General features: G+C 34.3%; 1 protein-coding gene and 1 long non-coding RNA gene across 3 annotated transcripts in view; one reads left to right on the top strand and one right to left on the bottom strand.

Annotated features, from left to right (window-relative positions):
* Positions 1–24812, bottom strand: part of LOC111510840 (T-box transcription factor TBX20) — a 122011-nt gene that overhangs the window by 52088 nt on the left and 45111 nt on the right. The gene's annotated exons all lie outside the window — the stretch shown is intronic.
* Positions 2002–3000, top strand: LOC141480756 (uncharacterized). The gene is made up of 3 exons (XR_012464543.1): positions 2002–2126; positions 2184–2287; positions 2598–3000. It is a non-coding gene; the product is annotated as an uncharacterized lncRNA (long non-coding RNA).

The following is a 24812-nucleotide window of genomic DNA, read 5'->3' as shown; positions in this document are numbered from 1 at the left end:
GTACTTGATGGAAAATATAAAGAGCAGGTTGTGTCATGACTTTGAATTTCTGGAATGAAGGTTTACAATGGTCTCTGAAGGCAACATTAGCAATAATTCGGATGTTTTTTTTTGAAGCCTAAATACTTTGACAGAGTCGGATGCATTACCCCATAAAATTACCCCATAGGAAATATGAGAGTGAAAAAAAGCATAGTAGATATTCATTAGTGTGTCAGAGCTTATTATATTTTTCAGTTGTCTCAGAATAAAACTGGAGTTCGAAAGTTTGGAGCAGAGCCTCTCGACCTATTATTTCATTTCAGGTTTATTTTGCTCAATATAATTGTTATTTTCAGCTATTCATTTTTAATTCTTCTTTTTTAGTTGTTTCGGGGATTTCAAATCATTTCATATAGTAGACAATGGAAGTCCGAATTAGTGAAATTCATTATGAAACATTGTCAATCACCTTCAAACAAGTCGTTTACGTAAATAATGAATAGGAGGGGCCCCAGCACAGAGCCTTGCGGTCCCCATATTTCATTGTTATTGTTTCTGTCGTAATACCATTGAAGCACACTGACTGTCTTCTATTCTGAGGTACGAGTCAAAGACGATAACTCCGGACATTCACTTTGGACATGCAGTTGACTGTGGCCAGTCAGAAATCCTACTGTTAAGCGTAGATTTTTTCTGGTAATCCTCAGATATTTCTTCGACGCCAGCTTCCTAGGGTCGCTCAGGATGGTCCTGGTACTTTTGCATCCTTTGATTTCATCCCATCTCTTTAGTGATTGAGCATGGGTGTGACGTTCAACTAGTTCCGCAATTTTCGAAGTCACCAGGCCGTAGGTGTCACTGGATCCTAAAATTCTTAGTCCAGCCGCTTCCTTGGCTAAAGAGTCGGCAATGCAATTACCTTTACTCCTGTCGTACCCTTCAACCCACCTCAGGATAATGTTATTATCTATCGAAGCTTTATCTAAATCTTGGTGGCACTCTAGTCTAGCCCTGAGGTAACACGTTGTCTGTTCAAGGCTAGTGGGGCTTGTCTGTCAGTGCAGATTGTTATGTTGTAGCCGGAAATTTCTTTTCTGGCCAGTTCTGTTTGAACCTTGCAGGTATTTTTCCCGTACCCCACCTTATCCTTGGGCTTAGTGATCTGGAGTACACTCCACATAATGAGCCTTCTTCGGTTTTTGAGCCATCTGTATATTTGCGTAATGCATTTGTAGCATCTGACTCTGTGTTCTGTTTTATTTGTATTTTGCTGGGTTTATTAAACAGAAGCCTGGGTTCAATTGCATCACTAGTTGCCTACAGCAGAGGTTGCGCAGTAAGCACTTCTCCCATAGGCTCAGCCTCAATTGACCCATTCCTGACAAACGGATGTGATACTCGTAAGGATACATGATAAGATTCCGTTCTTGTTTTCTGTCGTCTACTTTTAGATGAGTATAATAATAATAATAATAATATAATAATAATATGTTTATTTGTCAATTGTTCACATGCCAATTTACATCGATTATATTATATATAATATACAAATAAACACAAATAAACACCAACACAGAACATCGCGAAAGCAGAGCTTGTATGCGATGAAACTGCCAAAATTTTCGTTTAAAAAATATACGTAATTTATGAAAGAAACTATAGCAACAAACAAAAAAAAAATACAGAAGAAATAATCTAGACAGTAAATAAAACTTTTGTATGTAGTAGTTAATAAAAATAATAATAGACAAAAAGAACTACAAACCATTGCAAACAACAGGTTTTGCCAATACAAAAAAAGAACAACATACCATGTTACTAGGACGTCAGGCTCTTAGTAACAAATTAATTTGATGTCGTTCGTCCAAAACGAATTTTTTAATTAATTTTTTAATTTTTTTAAAATGTTCTGCCTGTCGAATGGACTCCGAAAGTATATTATAGGCTCGATTAGCTGAATGCAAATGACTTCGATGACCAATTGTTTTGAGTGTCAGTTCTGTTTTGATCAATTTTTTTACTTTATTTCTAGTGTTATATACGTGGTCTATATAATCGTGACGTTTATGTTTATATTGAAAATACACTAACTGTATGTAGTACAACTGACTAATATCAAATATTTTAGCCTCTTGATAAAGAAGGTTTGTAGGATACAACATGTCTCCTTTAAATATTATTTTTAGGAATCTTTTTTGTAGAGTCTCAAGTTTGGACAAATGACAGTTTGCGGCTCCATCCCATCCCAATATTCCGTAATTTAGCCTAGATTCAACCAGAGAGTAATATACAATCTTTATCACAGGTAAGTCTAAGTATCGGTTCAGAAATTTTATTTTATATAGCATAGGCCTTAATGTTTTAATTACATTTTGTATATGTATATTCCATTTCATAGTATCGTCAATTGTTATACCTAAATATTTTATATATCTAACTCTATTTATTTCTATTATTTTATTGTTGACATGTAACTGTACAACATTAAAATCTGGTAAACCATTTTCATAACAACTGAATGGAACAAAGCACGTTTTTGAGTAATTAACAATTGATGAATTATAATCAAACCAGTCTATAATGTGAATAAAATCTCGATTAAATTTTTGTTGTAGGTCAGCCCATGACTCACTCTGATAAAAAACAGCCGTGTCATCTGCAAAACTAATAATGGAACCTTCAGTATTCAAGGTAAGTAAATGATTAATATAAATGGTGAACAGAGTCGGCCCTAGAACCGTACCTTGCGGCACACCATATGTTATTAAATTTTCTTCACTTAATTTATCATTTATTTTGACTTTTTGCTTTCTTCCAGCTAAATAGCTTACCATCAAATTATAAACACTGCCCCTGAAACCTAAATCCTGTAAAGTTTCCAACATCCTATTATGAGACACTGTGTCAAATGCCTTTGCAACATCCAAGAAAATGCATAACGATTTTTTGTTTGTATCTAGTGATTTATAAATTTTGCTTGTCAGAAAAGAGATTGCATCCTGTGTTGACCTATCTTCCCTGAACCCAAATTGATGTTCTGATATTAAATTGTATTTATTTAAGTATTTTGAAAATTTTTTCAAATATTTTTGCAAAGTTAGAAATCAGGGAGATAGGTCTATAATTGGAAACTTCAGTTTTACTTCCTTTTTTATGTAATGGGACTACAATTGATAATTTAAAACAAGAAGGGTATACACCTTTATAAATAATATTGTTTATTAAATAACACTTACCAATTTCAATATTAAAATTGGTAGTGATGGCGGGTGGATATTCGGCCAGGAAAACAATAATTTAAAAGTGATTTTAGAGTTTCAGTCGTTCTGGAAATGCAAGTCTGGCTTTTTCAAAAAGTTGAACGAAACAATCAACCAGCGTTACAGTCGGATCTCGCTGCTGCAAGAAACCACCCGCTAAAGCTCCGACGAGACTAAAGAGCTCCTGCTGACGTTGAAGCATTAGCCTCGGCAATTCAGCTGGTACGTACAACCCAATTAAAAGCCGAAATAGAGCAACAAAATAAGAGAGTTTACGGACAATTGCCCTCGAACGGGTCCGTTGCGAGAAGCTGCATCTCCGTGAATCCATCAACTCGGCTCGTATGTTTTAATTAAACGTAAAGATGTTAAGCATCGGACCGAGTGACACTACAAACGGCCCATGATGGTCGCACTTCAACTACTAAAGAACGTATTTATTACTTTTCGCATCGAGAGCTAGCCGTGAAGTAATTATAGGATTCCGTGCAGTGGCGCGGCCGAGGGGTGACTGAAGGGGCGATGATTCAGTTCACGAAATTCGTCTAGAGGGTGCTCTATGAAAAGGGATTTTATAGCTCCTTTTGTTTGACCAATATTCACATCACACGTAGTTTCACGAGTCTTCTAAACTTCAACTATACAGAGCGTCGAAGAAGGCACTGATCTTACAAATGATGTCATTTCTTGTCTAAGAAGGGTTCCGTATTTGGACCTTTTTTATTTATTGTGTTCATAAACGACGCATGTCAAATCATACCAACAAAATGTATTCTATTTGCTGGCGAAACCACTCTTGTTAAATCGGATAAGTCACAAATCGATTTGATTCGTACTGTTAACAAGAAAAAATGTAGTCGAAAGCTGGTTCACAAAGAATAGACTCGAATTATATAGAAGAAAAACACAAAACTTAATAGTCTTCTCAAATACACTTTATCAGAAAGGGCAAAATGTATCTTTTCTTGGTATAATCATCGACGATCGATTGAACTGGTCCAGCCACGTAGATTATGTACTTCGTAAGCTTTGCAGATGTTGAAATATTGATTGGTGATTTGAAATATTCCAACTCAAGAGGATTTGATGAAATATCAAATAACCTACTCAGGTTTATGTGAATCATTAGCTTTTCTCATCGATCTTTGTTATTCTGAAGGAATTTTCCCAGAATGTTTGAAGTTGGCTGTGGTTCTGTCATTATACAAAAAAGGTGATTCTGATGACTTTTCCAATTGTAGAGCCATCAGTTCATAGTCAAGTCTTTCTAAACTCATTGAAATTGACATCACTAATCAACTCTCATCATTCTTGTAGGAACAGAGACTGTTATACAGGAATCAACGTGGTTTCTGTAAAACTATTAGCACAGAATCTGCTCTGTGTGATTTTCAAAAAAGTCTTGTAGACAATATTGATAAGGGAAAATATGCTCTTGGTCTTTTCATTGACTTTTCAAGAGCTTTCGACTTAGTCAGTCATAAGCTTTTGTCTAGTAAGTGAGAATCGTATGGAGTTAGGGAAATATCGCTAAAATTATTTGAGTCATATTTAAATGGCAGAAGTCAGGTTGTTAGACTGAATGTTCTGAAAGTTCTGAGTAGTTTAATATATTCGTGATTGATATAATCAGTATAATGGAAAGAAACCAAGATATAAAAATAGTGTGTTATGCAGACGATACCAATTCACCAATTTTTGAAAAAAGCATAGACATCATAGACATGCTACTAATTGAAACTGAGAGAATTTATGAAGATATTCAGTGATCTGAGAAGAATTGTCTGTTACTGAATTACAACAAAACAGTTACAGTATTTTTGGCGCTCCAAACAAAGATCACCTGTGTTATTCGAAAGTACCGAAAACAAATAACTTGTAGTGATGAGCTGAAACTTTTGGGATGTCTTGTTCAACTTTTTATAACTTGAGCTTCCTTGCTCCACTATTTCAGTAAATTATTCCTAGACTATGTGTTGGCCTTATTGATTTTACTGAATTCTTTCCTAAATGCTGAAACATTATTTATTCTAGATCATGCTGTTTGCTTTCTTCTTCATTCCTTATTGCCTAATTCTTCGGTGGAATTTCTAGTTCTCTAACTTTGTTTCTCCATCTGAATCAAACATGTATTGTTATTCTGTCGTACCCAAAGTCTTTCAACTTGACAAAAAAAACAGATAGATCATCTTAGGTTACGTTACGATATTGTAAACGGTTGTGAATTCTGTTCATTACAATGTACAAAGTCACCAAAAAGTAGTGCAAGTTATAATAATAATAATAATATCGTTTATTATGCATAAAAATACATTTATGCATAAAAGGAAAAAGGTTAGCCAAAGGCTATCTTCCACCCTTCCCAAAAATTATAAAGTGAGTGTGAGAAAATAATAAACATACTTATTTAGTATCATAACAATGATAGAGATGAGGAAAAATAATACATCATCTAGTTGCTAATAACTCTCAACTTTCTGATCATTATTTTGGTCAATTTAACAATTTCATTGCACTACCGTACATTGAATGTTACGCCAATGATCTCGCGCCTTCAGAATTGCACTTAATTGATTGTGTTAGGGCATCTGTTCATAATCCGTTCCGCCAAATGCGTTAGATTAGGGTTATTAAAAATTGGCGGACTGACTGCGAGTTTTAGTGGCAGAGATTGACCATTCGGAGGAACACCAGCTGAAAAAATAAATCAGATGGCAGCAGGTGTTGTCGGTTGAAGAAAAATCGACGAATGATAGTTTTGTAACGAATTCAGTACCGTCTGAATAACTCTCATTCTGCTCATTAGTTGAGAGGTTTTATAGCACCACATTTTTTATTTGTTTTGAGGGTGACAATATTTCAATTGATTCGAAATATTAAGCTGTTCCAGTAGTTTCATGCCATGTGTAGTTGTATCTCAGTATCTTAATGAATATTCACTCTACTGATCTCTATATAGGGTAGAGTGTGTATGAAAGAGCCAGGCTTTGAAAGAGCCGATGTGATTTTCTACCACTTACCAAAATCCTACCATGATTCAATTTCAATGTTTGTATGGCAATACTGAATAGCTGTCATCCATAAACATTTGACAGTTCTGCGAAAACAAATGGCGTCGGTAGACCACATCAAAGATTTCAGGACCAAAAAGTATGTTTGTTTGCGTTGACTTAATTTGTTCTACAAAAAAAGTGCAGCGTGATCATTGATATGTTGTATTGCCACGCATATATTTAGCATTATTTTACGATAACATTAATGTCATAATGTTTACGCGAAATAGCTGTATTTTGAAATTACAACTTAAATGACAGAATGTTTGAAATAGCTACTCGTGGAGGCTCTTTCATGGCATGAAAACTGGCTCTTTCAATACATTACAAACTACCAAATTGCCCAGTTTGTTAGAGATATCTATTTAGCAGCTTTAAGCCTACAAAATGTTACTCGAGGTTTCATTAGAACTGGCATATATTCCTTAAATTCTAACATACTTTCTGACGATGCGTTCCTTGTGACGGACAGACCTAATCCAGCGTCATAAAAAATAAAACGAGGAATAAGAGAAGATAAATAAACCTGGAAAAGTTGGTGTTGAGAAAATATCAATAAAACAAAATATGAAAAATCTAAGTTCCAAAGAAAGGAAGAAAGTAATCAATTTGAAAATAAGTAACTTTCAGTAGAGAAAATCATTCAGTGTTCTTATAAAAGTATTTGTTCCAAAAGATTTTTTTCTTTCGTGTAATTCAATGTTTATATAAAAATAGCTGTTTCAGGAGGACTTTCTTCCAGTTTGTATCTGAAAGTTACTTCTTTGCATGATCTACACATCCATGTTATAGAGTTACTTATTTTCAAATTGATTACTTCTTTCCTTTCTTTGGAAGATTCCCACATCTTTTTTTTGTATCAAGATGGAGTAGTAGAAAGCCAAACACTTTCTTTCCCAAAAATCAATCACTCCTAAAAAAATATAACCCCTTCAATTCAAAATAAGATTCCTCTTGGCTGGGATTAAATCAAATAGGTGAATGAATGTCATTACGATGTCATCGATGACATAAGTAGATCAAACTCATTCCGTGACATAAAACATCGTAATTCATATATGAATTGTTTGTATTTTCTATGTTATCCAATTTAGTACTGAAGAGCCTTAAGGCAAGTGTCTTACGGCGAAACATCAATGTATACCAGTGAGGGTGACAGAGTTCCATGTAAGTGCAATTTATTACCATTCATTCAAAGTAGAACTCCTGTGAATGATATCTGATTTTATTCCATAACGAATGTTTGGAATACAAACTGAGTAGAGAAAAGTATCTTCTGTATAATTCAGTGTTCATATAAAAGTATTTGTTTCAAAAGATTTTTTTTCTTTCGTGTAATTCAATGTTTATACGAAAGTAGCTGTTTCAGGAGAACTTTTTTTCAGTTTGTGTCTGAAAGTTACTTCTTTGCATGATCTACACATCCATGTATAGAGTTACTTATTTTCAAATTGATTACTTCCTTCCTTTCTATGGAAGATTCCCACATCTTTTTCTGTATCAAGATGGAGTAGTGGAAAGCGGAAAACTTTCTTTCCCATCAAATTAATCTATTGGATAAATAACTGTGATTTTAATAGAAATAAGCCATGTTCAAGTTTGATTAGGTTTTTATAAGAGGTAAATAGTTTATTAAGAGAGTGTTATTGCTGAAAGACTATTTTTTTTGTAAACAGGAGACTTGTGACATCACAAGCTTTCTAGTTAATTAATTATTCCATAATGGAGACTGATTATTAAAAAAATATACTTTATATTGATTATTGATTTCCCAAAACCAAATCGTTATTTTTAACACTTCGACACGTGTTTCGATCACCAAGTGATCATCTTCAAGAGGAAGATTAAAGTTCAATCTTGAAGATGAGGTTTTCGATCACTTGGTGATCAAAACACGTGTCGAGGTGTTAAAAATAAAGATTTGATGTTGGGAAAAAACTCCAGTGATAATCATTACTACACCAAAGGTTCCAAACAGTGCATCATAAGTATACTTTATATGACTTAAGATTCCTGAAAAATTGTGCTTTAAGACTGACAAATAACTGATTCTCATAGAAATAAGCAACTTTACGGTTTAATAAGATTTATATAACAGATAAATAGTTTATTAGATGATTTTAATTTCCTGAAAGACTGTTTTTTTTTGTAAAGAAAAACCCGGCTCTTTCATAGCACATACACATGTAGCTTTGAAAAACAAGATTTTCCTTTATTTTAAGTTGCCATATTACTAATTTCTGTCATTGTATCTCATTTTATTTTGATTGGATAGCCATGACTATTAAACTAATTATTTACAAAAAGCAATTTTATTCAACAACTATGACCTGCCGTTAACTTTTTCGATGTTTTTCACAGCTGGCTCTTTCATACACACTTCCCCCTATATTGACACTTTTCATTTTTTCAAAATTTTCATTTTTTGTATGTACCAAAGTATGGTATCATTGAAAATTGGTTAAATTAACTATACTATTATCTTCCGTCAATCTGTCATGTGTCAAAAAAATTGCAATTGACAGTCGTTAGAAAAATTAAATGTATGAAATATTTCGGAGTATTATTAGATCAACAAACAACGAACTGAAGATTACGAGTATTACAATTATATATCTGCGTAAAATTGCCAAATCAGTATCATCAATCACAATTCTGGATTTTTTGATTAATCTCTCCCAATTAGGAGTTGAAAATGTTTTTTCCCACCATTTACCATTTTCTAGCTACTCGTTCTGTTCATGATTTCTCTGCTGTGTTCACCGAGAACCTTTTTTTCAGTTTACTGGTCATAGGCATTTTCACAGATGACCACACAGAACAGTTTATCCACTTACTGTACTAACACGATGTCCACTACTCGAGTTTCTCGATGTTAATGAGCTGTACAAATATAACGATACTCACTCATGTCATTTGAATGTCTCCCTGGATCACAATTGAAGTGAAATATATCATCAATACCATTCATAATAATTAGTTGACTACGCAATTCCAAAAATACATTTCCCACTCATCGCTCAAAATTCATTAAAGATCTAGTAATGACAACTCCTCCCTCCAACGAAAACCATCTGTTTGTTTTAAAAAGCCTAATTTCATTACCAAGCTGCTCCGTAATTAGAGGTTATTTAGAGGTAATCAATCAAATTATTAATCAATCAAAAGTTTGACACGGCACCTGTGTTTTTGAGGGAATCGCTACTTGGGGAGGGTGCCCCGTTTTTTGATGCTCTGCTAATCGTTATTGTGCATCGAACACTCTTAAAATCAATTAGGGGTCTTTTACCTGGCCGGTCTGCCCGAAAACCTTCTGTCTTACACAGCCATCGACAACTCAATCTTCATTTGGTTTGATTTTTATTGGAGGTTGATCGGGTTTGCATTCGCGTTGGCGGCATGGATGTTTTTCGAATTATAAACGAGCTGCTACAAGTTTTAATTATTCTGGTGGAACGTGTTTATCGGAATTACTTTTTCTTAGACAAGCATATATTGGCATCAAATCGCTGATGATATCTGTACATTATACGTGATGGCATTAAAGTATGGTACTAGTGAATTTGTTGGCTGGAGACTTCAACTTGAATTGCCTTAGTAATGAATATAATTACACAGAAGTGAAATATATGTTGAACAATGCTTGGAACTGAACAAACTGTAACTCAAATAACCAGGAGTGCTCAATATAGCAACAGCATTGTTGACTATGTACTAACCAATTTTGATGTTAATACTGTCGTTCATGATTTCCCAAAGTTAACTGATCATTCATTAATAACAGTCGATTTGAGAAATTGCTATATATATTTAGTACAAAATATCATAGAAACATACAAAAACCTTAATGATTGTAATATGGACAGGATTAACTCAGGTTTGATATCATGTAACTTTTTGTTGAGCTGTATTGATGTATAGTCCGTTCATAATTTGTTGATAGCTCACTGCAAGTTTGACCCTCATTAGAGAACTGAAATACAGAGAGGACAGCTAATATGATATAATAACAAAAACCAAACTAAAACTGGCAGTTTAAGATGTTTTCGACTAACCCACCTTGTATCTGAAGAAATACAATACAGCTATAAAACTTTTAATCCGATTATGTAGGTATTTTGAGTGGAAATGAGTGACCAGTGTCATAGAGTATATGATTAAAACATTAGTTACTTTAAATAAATAAATATATTAATATTCTTAAACTGTAGGTACTGTAAACTGTATTTTTATTTTTAAAAAATTTCTTTATTTTATTCAAAAATAATAAGTTACTTGCAATTTGTAAAAGATACATTTATTTAATTAATATCTATTTTTAAATGATATAAACTACGATTACTTACAAAACTATTCAAATTCAAAATAAACAGGATCATCTTCGGAATCCGAGTCGTCTTGCAGGTTAATAATTAGCGGTTGTGTCTCTACAGTCGCATCAATTATATTGTCAAGATCCCACATTTTTTGTTCTTCTTCTATTGCATGTCTTACTGCATCTCGCCAATTTTGTTCTGTAATATGTTGTAAAGACTCATATAACAATTCACGTACAGCTTGTATTTTATATGACGTATTTTTTCTAGCCACATAGCTTTTCATTTGTGCCCAAATGAGTTCAAATGGATTTAATTCGCAGTGGTAGGGTGGAAATCTAAGGACTGTGATGTTTCGTCTTTCCGCCATTTTGTCAACTACGTATTTCTTGAACTTAGATTTGTGTTGCCGGGCAATTTTTAAAAGTTCTGCTTTAACCATTCCATCTTCGTAAGGCAGGGACTTATTCCGCAGCCAGTCAATGATATCCTGTTTCTTCCACGCAGTCGTTGGAAGTCTTTCAACTAGTCGTGAATGATAAGGTGCATTATTTAATACTATAATTGAGTTTGGTGGTATATGTTCAATCATCTGCTCAAAATACTCTTCGAAAACATCAGCTGTCATCTCCTCGTGATAGTCTTTTGTGCTTTTGGATTCAAATTCCAACAAACCATGCTTAGCAAATCCGTTTTCACTGCCAATGTGAGAAACTATTAATCTACTGCCTTTACCAGAGGGTGGGGAAATACCACTAGACCAACCTTCCATAAAGGCTTGCCTGGAGCTTGATATATTTTTATCTGTCCAAATTTTTGTGAGAATATGACCTGCGTTTACCCACGTTTCGTCCTGATAGTAAATTGGCCTTCCTTCAGCCCGAAATTTTCGTATAGATCTTAGATACTTTCTTCTTCAACATATTATCTCTTCCCGGTCAATCAAAAGTGATTTTCGGTCTGATTTCTCCCACCGGAAATTTAATTCTTTTAAAATTTGCCACAATTTGGTTCGTCCGACATGAGGCAAATCCGGGTCGTCTCTAACTTCTTGTAAAATTTTGTTTAAGTTGGGTATTTCTTTTTTGTAAAAAAATTCGTGAATTTTCCTTCAAATACCATTTTTGGCAAATTCATCAATTTCAATAGGTTTTCTCCTCCTCTTTAAGTATTCGTTTGTATTTGGGTTAGCTATACCTTTTTTTTTTCTTTCTGATAGGAACCTATATATTGTTGACTCCCCTACGCCCGTCATGTTGGCACAACTCTTGATTATGTTCTGAACAGTGTTTGTGGGATTCTGAGAAACCAGAGCATCGTGAACGTTCAAAACAATAGTCTTCTCTCTTGGTGAATAGACAGACTTACTGACTGTACGCAACAGTACCGGTGTAAAACTTGATGATGTTGAAGATGATGACGAAGCCATCGCAAGCAATCAAACAAAACAAGCAGGAACGAAAGGTACGTATATGTTTGTAAGAATATGAAAAAAAGTTACTCACGCACTGCACAAAATTCGCAAAATAAATATTAGAGACGTTAATTACTGCCGTAGACGCCGAAACACCAACGAGCCGTAAATTAAATGCGATTAAAAAATGTGCTAAACCAAAAATTATTTTCGTTCGTAACAACTTCACCCTTGCAAGGCAAGTTTCGAATATAAACTGAAGCTTTATATTTAATGAATAAACACCTCAGAAACCTCCGCCTATGATTTTACGAGTTTTACGACCGTTTTATGACTTGGGCCCTCATTTTGTGCTATCGACAAATTATGAACGGACTATAGATATATTTTATGCTCGATGATTTGATTACTTTTTTGCGATATTCAAGACAAGACCACCGACGGATCGAAGGGGGGGGCAAAGGGGGCAAATGCCCCCCCGAGAAAAAAATTCCCTCAGGGATGTGTGCTTGAGAATTGCAAACTTTTTATTGAAGCGCCAACCTTTCAAAAAAATTATTAATTTGATGTACGTTCTGATTTTATTTTAATTTTGGCAGTGGTAGTGGCAGCAGAAATTTGCAACCTTTTGACAAAACCATTTCGATAATCGCCATTACAATTTGTCATTGTTGCTTTGATAAGTAAATAAATAAACTTTCCACGCTACATGGTAGAATATAATAAAACATATTTTCCTATATGAATCAAAACGTAGGGTAGCCAGGTAAGGTATTTATCTATAACTTGGTTGTTTTAGAAAGTTAGGGGTGAACTGAGAAATCTCGATTGCCCCCCCCCCCGAAATCATGGTCTGGATCCGTCCCTGGACAAGGCTTTGTATGAAATAGTATGTGTTGGTTTTGAATGATTTTTATCGTGTATCACTTTTACATACTCCATAACAACAGCGTTTTGTTGTTCCTCTTCGTATAGATAACATAATTATATTGGAGTATAAAATTTTTTTTCTGATTATTTTGACTTACTAATTTTATTTCACCTTTTTCCAATTAATAAACTTCAATTTTTTTTTTATTTTTAAAACATGAATTGCGGGCTCTTCAACATGGTTGTTTACAAAAAACAGTACGAAAAAGATGGGTGATACTGACGCATGTATACAAAATAAATCGTGATGAAAAGGTCTCTGCTGGTTCCATAAGTACCTGACCTTACTTGGAGATGGCGGTATTTGTTTCAAAAATATCACTGTCGTAGAAAGACCATAATCTATAAAGCATATGTTTCAAGTTTGAAGACGCTGCGTTGTTTAGTATTTGTTTGGAAGCCGTCAATAACTTATGTTTATAAATCTCCTTTATTCTATTGAAATGTTTTATATTTCTTAGAAATAAACATCATTATTATTATAGTAAACGAGCACTTAATTGATAGCTATAATAGTGTTATTAAACTTTCAAAATTCGAACCGTACATACGAATACTTAAATCAGTCGCGGAGAACACGATCCACAGAATGATTTACGACGTCAATCGAAAGTGCATTTCATAGTCCGAATATTAGTCAACCATTTTCGGTAAAAGATATCCGTTATCCTGACACAATCTGCACGGTACAATCAAACAGGACGAAGGTAACTCGGTATGCATTACCATTTTCTATGTTTATATTTGTATATCGAATACCAGAAGTCGCTTTATGAATTATGGCGATATTGTTATTGGTGGTGTCAGGTGTGGAATAAATGTCACGGAGCCCTTATCGAGTGGATTTATATCAGGAGCGAGACGGGGGGTCCACTGGGACGAGATTTGATTTTTATCTGGATTTTGGAACGGCGTACGAACAAAGATTGAACACCTTGCGTCTTTAGCTATTCATAACGACTTTTATGAATAACATTCGTGTTTTTGAAGATATGAACTCGGCACTCATAAATGTCTTTGACAGCAGAAGATATTTCGGAGAAAGTTCCTGGTGTTTTGGAATATATTATACAAGGATATATGAAAATGATGATACTGGTACGTAATAGTGCATTCACTGTCCAACAGCCACATTTAGGTGGATGAACCATAATACTGTCAATTGATGTGAATAATTGAATAGATTTATGTGACGGAATTGGCCGACGAAAGGAAGAAAGTTCTTGAAACTCTAAGATTTTCAGATTTCAGGAAAAACAACTAACGAAACCACAAAACCAGACGTGTTCGATACTGAACTAAACTCTATATAATATTTCTCAAATATTTTAATACTGGAATAAGCGCGTTGACAGATTTTGAAATATTGTTCTGAAATGTTGGGAAATATACTAATTAATTACAACGTACATATTTCATTAGTTCGGACTTCCATTGTCTGATATAATATAGACGTATTGGTGAAGAGGACCGTCACTAAATGGGAAACATCTGTATATCAAAAACCCAATCACACAGGAGTGAACCAGAAATCCAACTACCATCAATCGACTAAGAGAGGAATCATCAAGACCCTACTAGATCGTGCTTTTGGGCTCTGTAATACAAAGGAAGGTCCCGAAAAGGAACTAGGCATCATCAAAAATGACCTACAACGGAATGGTTACTCCAGAGTGATGGTAGAACAGGCCTTAGCTTTCTAGCTAAGGCCTGTTCTACCATCACTCTTTATTGCTGTCTTCTACAGCAAGAATTCCACAAGAAGAGAAGCCGCCACAACCAGTACTTGTACTTCCCTACATCAGGAGATTATCGGAAAGGATGAGACGAATTGGGTCCAAGTACAACATCAGAACCTGCTTCAGATCTGGGAACACTATCCGTAGCAGCCTCACGAAAACCAGGCCGGGTACCCTGCGAGTGCAGAGAGACAATGGAAGTCCGAACTGATGAAATACCCCACGAAACATTGTCAACCACCTTCAAACATATAACATATACAATATTTCCGCAAAAATAAAAGTTCAGTGTAAAATAAAATGTTTGAAATTCGCACCAAAACACTTCAAAGTGTCATGGCGTCGCTTGTGTCGTCACGTTCGAGTAGACCACACGTAAACACTATAAGCTCTTCAATAAATTTAGTGATAGCCATTATTCGAGATGAATTCGAAAGTGTATCGGTGGTGTGCAGTCCCTCAGTGTATTATACATTAATAAAATCTCCGAACAAGCTATTTGTGTTCCTCACGTACAAAAAAAAACAAGACAACATACGAGAATAGTCCCAGAAGCCTGAACTAGAGATGGCGGTAGTTGTTTGAAAAATATCACAGTTAACAAAATACACAGTCTATAAAGCAAACAATAACGTCAAGCTTCTCAAATATCTTTGAATATTCTTTCCTTGAACGGTTGTTGAAATTTTTGGATGGTTTTAATATTTTAAGTGAAAACCAGCATGGGTTTAGAATTAATCATTCAACGAATACGGCTGCAATTTCGTTCTTTAACCAAGTTATTGAATATTCGGAATCAGGAGAATGCCCTGCTGGGGTCTTTTGTGATCTCAGCAAGGCATTCGACTGTGTTAATCATCAGCTTTTATTATCGAAGTTGTACAACTATGGAATCAGAGGCTCTGCTTTTAATTGGATTTCTTCCTTCTTAACTGAACGTACTCAGTATGTACAAATTTCGGAACGTATTTCCGGAGCAAACACATTCGTTAATTCTGAAACTAAAGTGGTTAACATGGGAGTTCCACAAGGGTCTATATTGGGGCCAATTTTATTTTTATTGTATATACCAATGATTTTGAGAAATACCTTACAGGGATCCCTGCTACCATGTACGCTGATGATACTTCTGTGATAATATCGGACAAGGATGAAATTGCAGCACAACAGAAATGCGAACAAGTTCGCAGTTCTATAAACGAGTGGTGTAGCCTAAATTCTTTATATCTGAATGCAACGAAAACCCAAATCGTCAAATTTCATAATTGGCAAAAAAATTGTCTTTCATTAAATGTTTGCGTTAGTGACACACTAATATGTAACATAAACGAAGTAAAATTTCTCGGACTAGTTGTCGATGAAAATATGAACTGGAAAAATCACTGCACTTATTTGAATAAAAGATTGAATTCTTTATGCTATATGTTCAAAAGTCTCAAGCAGGTCCTGGAGGGGCCTCAACTACTATCCTTATATCACTCCCAAGTAGCATCTCGAATCAGGTATGGAATTTGTTTGTATGCCAACTCCACTTCAATAAATGACGTTTTTATCATGCAAAAAAGAGTTGTAAGAATTGTGGCCGGCCTCCACGAACTCTGCTAGAGGACTGTTAAATATAACATATTGACATTATTTTCACTCTACATATATGAACTTTGTAATTATGTTCATGAAAATAAAACTGAATTCAACAGAAATGCAAACCTGCATGACGTTAACACTCGTCAAAAAAATCATTTTCACATTCCATTTTGCAAATATAAAATCACATAACTCACCTGATCATATGGGGCTGAGAATCTATAACAGACTACCCCACGATATAAAAAATGTCAATGAATGTAGGAAATTCAACAAGATACTGAAAAAATTTTTAATTGAGAAATGTTTTTATTCATTGGATGAATATTTTAATATGTAGTTGGTGATAAGCCTGTTACTGTCTGGCTTATCAATCTTTTTACTTTTTACTTTTTTACCTTTTGTTGTCCCGACTATTCCTATACATATTGTACTATGTCTTTTGGAAAATAAATATTATTATTATTATTATTATTATGTTTCAATTTTGAGAACGCTGCTTTGTTTAGAATTTGTTTGGCGATCGTTTCCGGTGTTAATGTGGAGAAAATTGGTCATAATGAGAAGAGAAATGAAAATTTCTATGTTTTTACCACTTTTATTCGTAACTAACGTTACTGCAGTTTCATTCTATACGGACATTTTCAAACTTATACAATAAACTAACAATGATTCATTACATTCGCCATTATATACCACCCCTGTAAGTACTTGACTTGATTGAGTACCTGAATTTACAGTTCACAATGCGGATTCCTAGTTCCTTTTCGAGACCTTCCTTTGTATTACAGAGCCCAAAAGCACGGTCTAGTAGAGTATTGATGATTCCTCTCTTAGTCGATTGATGGTGGTTGGGTTTCTGGTTCAGATACTGTCCTGTATGAGTGGGTTTTCGATATACAGATGTTTCCCATTTAGTGTCGGTCCTCTTTACCAATACGTCTAAGAAAGGCAATTCGTTGTGGACTTCCTTCTCCATTGTCCATTCTCCACTGCCATAAGGCATCATCAAAAATAACCTACAACGAAATGGTTACTCCAGAGTGATGGTGGAACAGGCCTTAGCAAGAAGACAGCAAGAACTTCACAAGGAAGGGAAGCCGCCACAACCAGTACTTTTACTTCCCTATATCAGAGGATTATCGGAAAGGATAAGAAGGATTGGGTCCAAGTACAACATCAGGACCTGCTTCAGATCTGGGAACATTATCCGTAGCAGCCTAACGAAAACCAGGCTACCAAACGCGGACTGCGATTCCAAGAATTGCATTTACCGGGTACCTTGCGAGTGCGGAGAATCATACATCGGTGAAACTAAGAGGCCATTGAAAGTTCGCATTGCTGAGCACAAGAAACACACACAGCGAGGAGAAACCAGCAAATCAGGAATAGCGGAGCATGTTTGGACTCATCAACATAACATCAATTGGGCTCAAGCTGAAATCATCCACAAAGAGGAACACTGGTTTAGGAAAAATTCAAGGGAGCCGCGTATATGGTCCAACAACGCATTTAGTCAAGCTAGCATAGAGATACGTAACATATGGAAACCTTTAATTAAACAAAAAAACGACCAACTCCCGTCAAACGGTCATCTCCCGCTAAAACTGATGAAGTGGAGAGAGAGAGAGAGAAGAGGGGATAGGTGAAAGCACTCGAATGACCTATAAATAGTCAGATCTTGGAGGAATAAGTCCAGTTATCACCCGAAGACGATTGTGGATACTTTGTTTAACGTATTCCAAAAACACTTTATTGTGAGATTTTCACTAAATTGTTTTACAAAAACGCAACACGTGTTTCGCCATACAATGGCTTCATCTGGCGTATCTTTCAACTAATTCTACACATTCAATACTAAATATATATATAGTTTATGGAGTAACTGAAATCAAAGTACCTGTAAACGAAGTACCTGAATTTTAAGTAGCTGATATTTTACCTGAGTTTCTAACGAATTAAATTACCTGCACTTATGTTCCATTTTCACATTTGAAAAAATATATTCAGTAACGGAGAGTTATTGAGTTCTAATTGATCACTCAGTAAATTACCCGAATTCCTGAATCTATTGATTTCTAAACATTCTAGAAGATTAAGTTTCAAACTCTTCTCTTCCAAATGTAACACCTCGTACTCATGATTGAACTCATGTCCTTCTGCTAAAAGATGGTTTGCAAATGTGAAATTGGTCTTTCTATTTACAAAACTACTCCTATGTTCTTTAATTCGTTGGAAAAATGTTCTTCCTATTTGGCCAATATACAGTTTTGGACAAGAGCCACAAGTCAGCTTATATTTCATCATATAACTTTGTTTGGAATCTTTAAGTTTTTATTTTTATTCTTCTTTTTTGTTAATAATAATTTTTAATTTTCAGCTTTTATTAATATTTCAATTTTTATTTTTTTGGTTGTTGTTTGGTTTTAAGTTATTTCTTTGTAATTTAAGTTTTTTTGTTCAAGTAAAATTGTTATTTTTGGTTAATCTTTTTAATATTTTCTCAAGAATTTCAAATCAATCTATATTATATAATATAATAATAATAGTTTATTGAAAAAAAAATAGGAAACCTAATTTACATACAAAAATTACATGTAGAAATATTAAGAAAAAAAAATTTATTAGACAATGGAAGTCCGAACTGATGTATAGAATCAGCTGCAAGGAGATTAAATTAAAAAATAAATATAATTTTTTCCAAAATTTTTGTGTTTTCTTTGTTTTACGGGGTACTTCTGGGGCCACCTACGTAGTTCTGTGACATAGTTCTGTTCGAAACAACGAATAAATGTGAAGGTCACTGTCCTTTGACAAGATCTCAGTTAATTCTCAATGTATCTTTTTTAAACGGGCTTGTAATGATAACAGTATTCAACAAAAGCCAAACACTTTACTGATGATCCAAAAATTCTCACAAAAAGTAGTCTCTTCAATATTGGCCTGGGCTATCTAAGTCCGAAAATGATGGCCATTGATTCAAAATTATTATATTTTTTCTAAATTGAAGGAGTATATTTTTAGGAGAGGTTAAATTTTGGAAAAGAAAGGTTCTGCGATTCTATTTCTCCATCTTGATACAGAAACTGTGGAAATCTTAGCTTACAGTGGATTCCTGTCATTTACACACATTGACCACGCTATAAACTGCAGTTCAGTAATATTATCAGCTCGATTGATTCCGAAGACATAATCCATCAATCTCGACTCGATTTATTACATTTCGGAATACCTGGAAGTGCAGAGCCCCATGAATATGCAAATAAAATCAATCAGTCAAATATATAAACGTCAAAGCTCCTCTCACTGACACGAAATACCTTATGAAATGAGTCTGAGCCATCGAAACACGTATTTCGTTCATAGTCTGTAATTACTGGCAGAAATAATGAACCGGAGTAAGTATACCTATCAGGCAGTCGAACACAAAGAATGGTTTCCATGAAGTATTAATTTTTATCCTCGGCGGCACAGTTCTCGTGTCAATTACAGAGCGAGATATGTGTGTATTCTGTCGTCGTTTTGTGTTTACTGCCTCCTGTTTCCGTTATTATAAGCGAGTTTGTCTTTCAGCATGACTGATTACTCGGAATAATTGATACGAACGTTCGTTCGCCGATGAAATAGAACAAGAGCGTGATGTGAAAATTTCAAAAATGAATAAACAAATGAGGAGTGAAAGATACGCTGATCCATTAATGTGATAATATTTATTTTTGCTAGGCATAACATAGAGGACTGTCCAAAAATTAAGATGAATGTTCAAATTTCGCGGACTACGTAGGGGAGACCTAGGAGAGTTGTGACAGAGGAGAGTTGTGACGAAGGCGGCGATTTTTCCTTGTCAATCAAATCAAATCAAAATATACTTTTTTGTCCCAAGATTTGCATATTATTGACAAAGTCCAAGAAATACAATGTTAATGTAAAAAAAGTTCTGAAAATGTAAAGATGAAATACACCATGTATAAAGTGTATAAAGTGATAGTACAAAGAATAAATTGCTAATATATTGCTAATATATTGTTAAAAGGTGTAACGTTGAAAATGACTTTTTCAAAATAACAAGTAAACATTCTGAATGATACCTGAAAGTGTGTAACAATTTGAAACTTCAAATGAAAAAAATGTATGCAGCATTCATAACATTATATATTGAGATGAGTTGTGCATTTCTGTTTTCTGTCAAGTTTTTAGCATAACAAACATCCTCAATTATGTGTCTTGAATATAATTCAGCAGGAACATTATAATTGTCTTTGCATAATACCTAAGCTTCGAATTCCACTTTATATTTCATTCATGAACATTATTGAAGGTTAGATGCCTTTATTTACCTTTTAATGTCAGATGAATCGAGGTTAGATTCCCTCCTACAGAATGTTACCATTATACCCAGGTACGCTCTGTTGTTACTAACGCTTTGTTATGATAAACAATTAGAGGATGATATATTTCCTAAGAAGTGTGTTATTGAGATATTTTCCTTATATAAATTCTTCATTGCATGTCACAATTAGTCATTTCAAACGTAATTACCATCAGTTGGTTAGGATAGACACAATTCAACAGGTGGCTGCCCTGACTGTCTAAAAGCAAATTTCGATTTCAATTGTTTGGTCAGATTGGAAAAAGGGGTTTTTTTTCGAGGTGAGATTTCACGAGGAAGGCTGTGTGGCAAGTTTTGGCGATTGATATTTCACTTTTCTAACAGTTCAGTTGGCTTTTTTAGAGATAATTTAAGGTTTAAGGTACCTGAATTTCTTTCCTGATTTGTGAGGAGGGTACGCCATTTGCCATTTTGTTAGGCCCATGAGGTGTAGCCCTGGAGAAAAAGTTAGATTTATCCATTAATTATAACTCCAGGATCCAAAGAATTATTTATATTAAGAGAAGATAGTACTTACCACTCAACATTTGAATTTTGAAATATATAATCATCAGCAATATGATATTGACAGAAATTACCATGTGAACTCATGTATAATATAAGGGGGATGTAAAATAACTTAGGAAGATTTCAAATGAAAAGTACAAATCAATAGAAGGTAAATCATTGAAATATCCCTTAAGGGAAGTAGTGGTATTGTACATACATTTTTATTGTTGACACCTCATTATATAACCGTACAGTTCAACAGGTCTTTCAATCATTTTTGTTATTTCCCTGTTTTTGTCTGTAAATAGAGTGGCGCCCTTTCGAAGAGAACCCACATTTAATGAACCCATGCCTCGCTCCCTAACACCAGAGCTGCCGTGCCTATAACACTAACATTCAAAAGGCACAACAAGTTTAAATTAAAAAGGAGTTATAGTAATTTGGCGCCCAACGTGGGGCTCCGATTTTGCAGAGCGGAAAAATTGATTTTTCTCATTTTTATTTGATATTTGAAGTTTGAAATTGCTGCATTCAATTCAATAATTCACATAAGACTGATTGAAATATAGATATTTGAATTATTGTTAGGAGTATACAGAGTGGTCCATTCTTAAGTAATTTTAATTTTTTTACAAAAGATAAATATAATATAATATAAACATGGAAGACCGAGTTAAACCAAAATTTTTGCTATTAGATGAAATGGACTATGAACTTCGAATACAAGGTATAATCACAAATAGGAATATGAACGAAAAGCGAAAAATTCTATCCACAGCTTTACGTAAAGAAAAAAAAGGTACCATTGAACTGAGTGCAGATGTTTTTACTTTTGTTGAAGAAAAGGATCAAATCACTGCCACTTTAGATAATATTGCTAGTCAAATTCCAGACTTTGATATCACTATGACGGATTCTTTATATCAGAGGTTGAAAGCTAGGTTGGGACATATCGAAGGTAGAATTCGTAGAATGAAAATTGATCTATCTAAACCTGAGGAAGTTGCTTCCAAAAATTAATCATATGCTACTTGTTTGTCTCTAGAATCAAACTTAGAAGATCAAATTAAAACTCAAGCATGTTTAACATTAAGTTTGCCATTACTGCAACCAAACTCCACTTCACAACAAACTGTGGTACCGTCAACGTCAAAAACAGTAGCTACTCGAAAATGGAATGTAAAATTTGATGGAACCAAAGAGTCAATGGGGGTAAAATCATTTTTAGAAAGGGTAGATGAACTTGCTAAAGCTAGACATGTTACACATCGAGAACTTTACGATTCACCTTTAGATTTATTTGATGGTAAAGCGCTTCTGTGGTTTCGTTACATTTCTAATACAGTTAAAGATTGGGATACACTTTCTAAAAGACTTGTTCAAGATTTTTTAAATAAAGATCACGATGAGGAATTATGGGAGGCTATAAAGAACCGTAAACAGCATGAAGATGAAACAGTTATAATTTGTGTTGCTATCATGGAACAATTGTTTAGTAGATTAAGTAATCCTCCTGCAGTAGTTACAAAAATAAAATGGATTAGAAAAAATTTAAGTCCGAGTATGTTGAAAGGTTAGCTCTTCATAAATATAATAATGTAGAGGATTTAATTCGATATGCCAAAGCATTAGAGGAAGTTTATAGGGATCTTCATGCTAATAGGTCTGTTAGAAAACAAGCTGTTAGTTTTTTGATGAATGAATTAGAATTTGAATTTGGTCATTGTAGTATACAAGCTGAGGAAGAACATAATGAACAAGAATTCACGAGTAAATATGCTGGGAATCAAAAACGAAGGCATTCGGGTTGGTATAATTCAAATAATCAATTTTCTAATGAAACTTCTTCTCGAGATGATACTTCTAGAAAGCCTATAGTTTGTTTTAATTGTCATCAACAGAATCATCATTTTAAACACTGCACTAAAAAAAGGAGTAAATTTTGTTACAAATGTGGAAAGCAAAATGTAATCAAATCCAAGTGTAATAGCTGTAAGGGAAACGGGTCAAGGAGGTGGAACATATTCTATCTGGCCGTGTTCCGCCTCCACATCCTCAGGCTAATATTAAACCAAGTAATCGTACAGAAGAACAAAAAAAGATTTTAAAATCGGTTAAATTTTATTTTAATAACATTTTAAAAGGAAAAGTTAACCCAATGAAAGTAAGTAATTCTTATCAATCGTGCTCAAGGAACATAGTTGAGTATAATTCAATTAGTCCAGCTCCCTAACACCAGAACTGCCGTGCCTATAACACTAACATTCAAAACGCACAACAACAAGTTTAAATTAAAAAGGAGTTATAAAGGATTCGCTAAAATACTCTTCCAAACTATAATAGGGTCTATCAACAAGTAGGTTCTTCACCGCCTTTTTGAAATGAATATTGCTTGAATTTGCAGATCTCATTTCTAATGGTAAATGATTGAACAATTTACCACCATTATAGTATATGGAATCCTTGATTAAATTCGAAGTTGGGATGGTAAGTCTAAAGGTATAATTGCTATTGCAATTATACCTTGCAAAATATCCTTGCAAAAGGAGTAGAAGCAAAGTTGAACTGCGATTCATGTTTATAAATAAAGCAAACTGTCTCTAAGATAAAAAGTGCGATAACTGTTAACATTTTATTGGCGGTGAACAAATTCCTGCACGATTCTCTGGGTTTGACTTTACAGAGACATCTCAGTGCCCTCTTCTGTAATATCAATACAGAAGAGAGGAGGGATGCGTAGCATGCTCCCCAAAAAAGTGTTCCATAATGTAGTCGAGATTCAATAAGTGCATGGTAAACGGTCTTTGCGACATGGAAACCCAACTCATTTGAAACCACTCTAACTGCATACCATCCTGAGGAGATCTTACTCTTCAGTTGTTCAAGGTGTTCATCAAATTTCAGCCTATTATCAATGAATACACCGGAAACTTTGTGTTTGATTTATTTTGTAATATGGCAGCAAGTATTGAAATATCATCAAGCGAACATTTGAATGACATTGTATTCGTTTTGGATGCATTTAGAGAAAGTAAATTTGCGTCGCACTAGCTCTTCACCTTCTTCAAGTCGGATGATATTATTTTATTTAGCTCCATTGAGTTTTTTCCTTTCCACAATATTGTAGTATCATCCGCGAATAGAGTGAAACTACCAGATATGTTAATCATAGATACGTCATTCATATATAGCAGAAACAGAATAGGGCCTAACACAGAACCCTGTGGTACACCAGATTCAATAGCCCTGTTCTCCGAGAGTTCCGTTGTCCTCACCATTTGACTCCGACCTGAAAGGTACGATTCGAACCAAGTGTTTGTTACACCTGAATTTGAAACTTAATCATCTAGAATGTTTAGAAATCAATAGATTCAGGAATTCGGGTAATTTACTGAATGATCAATTAGAACTCAATAACTCTCCGTTACTGAATATATTTTTTCAAATGTGAAAATGGAACATAAGTGCAGGTAATTTAATTCGTTAGAAACTCAGGTAAAATATCAGCTACTTAAAATTCAGGTACTTCGTTTACAGGTACTTTGATTTCAGGTACTCCATAAACTATATATATATTTAGTATTGAATGTGTAGAATTAGTTGAAAGACACGCCAGATGAAGCCATTGTATGGCGAAACACGTGTTGCGTTTTTG

Source organism: Leptinotarsa decemlineata, unplaced genomic scaffold, assembly GCF_025532065.1.
Source record: "Leptinotarsa decemlineata unplaced genomic scaffold, Ldec_3_MD MMD2_tig00000008_RagTag_RagTag, whole genome shotgun sequence".
NCBI classification, from domain to species: Eukaryota; Metazoa; Arthropoda; class Insecta; order Coleoptera; family Chrysomelidae; genus Leptinotarsa; species Leptinotarsa decemlineata.
This window is presented reverse-complemented; position numbering and strand designations above follow the sequence as displayed.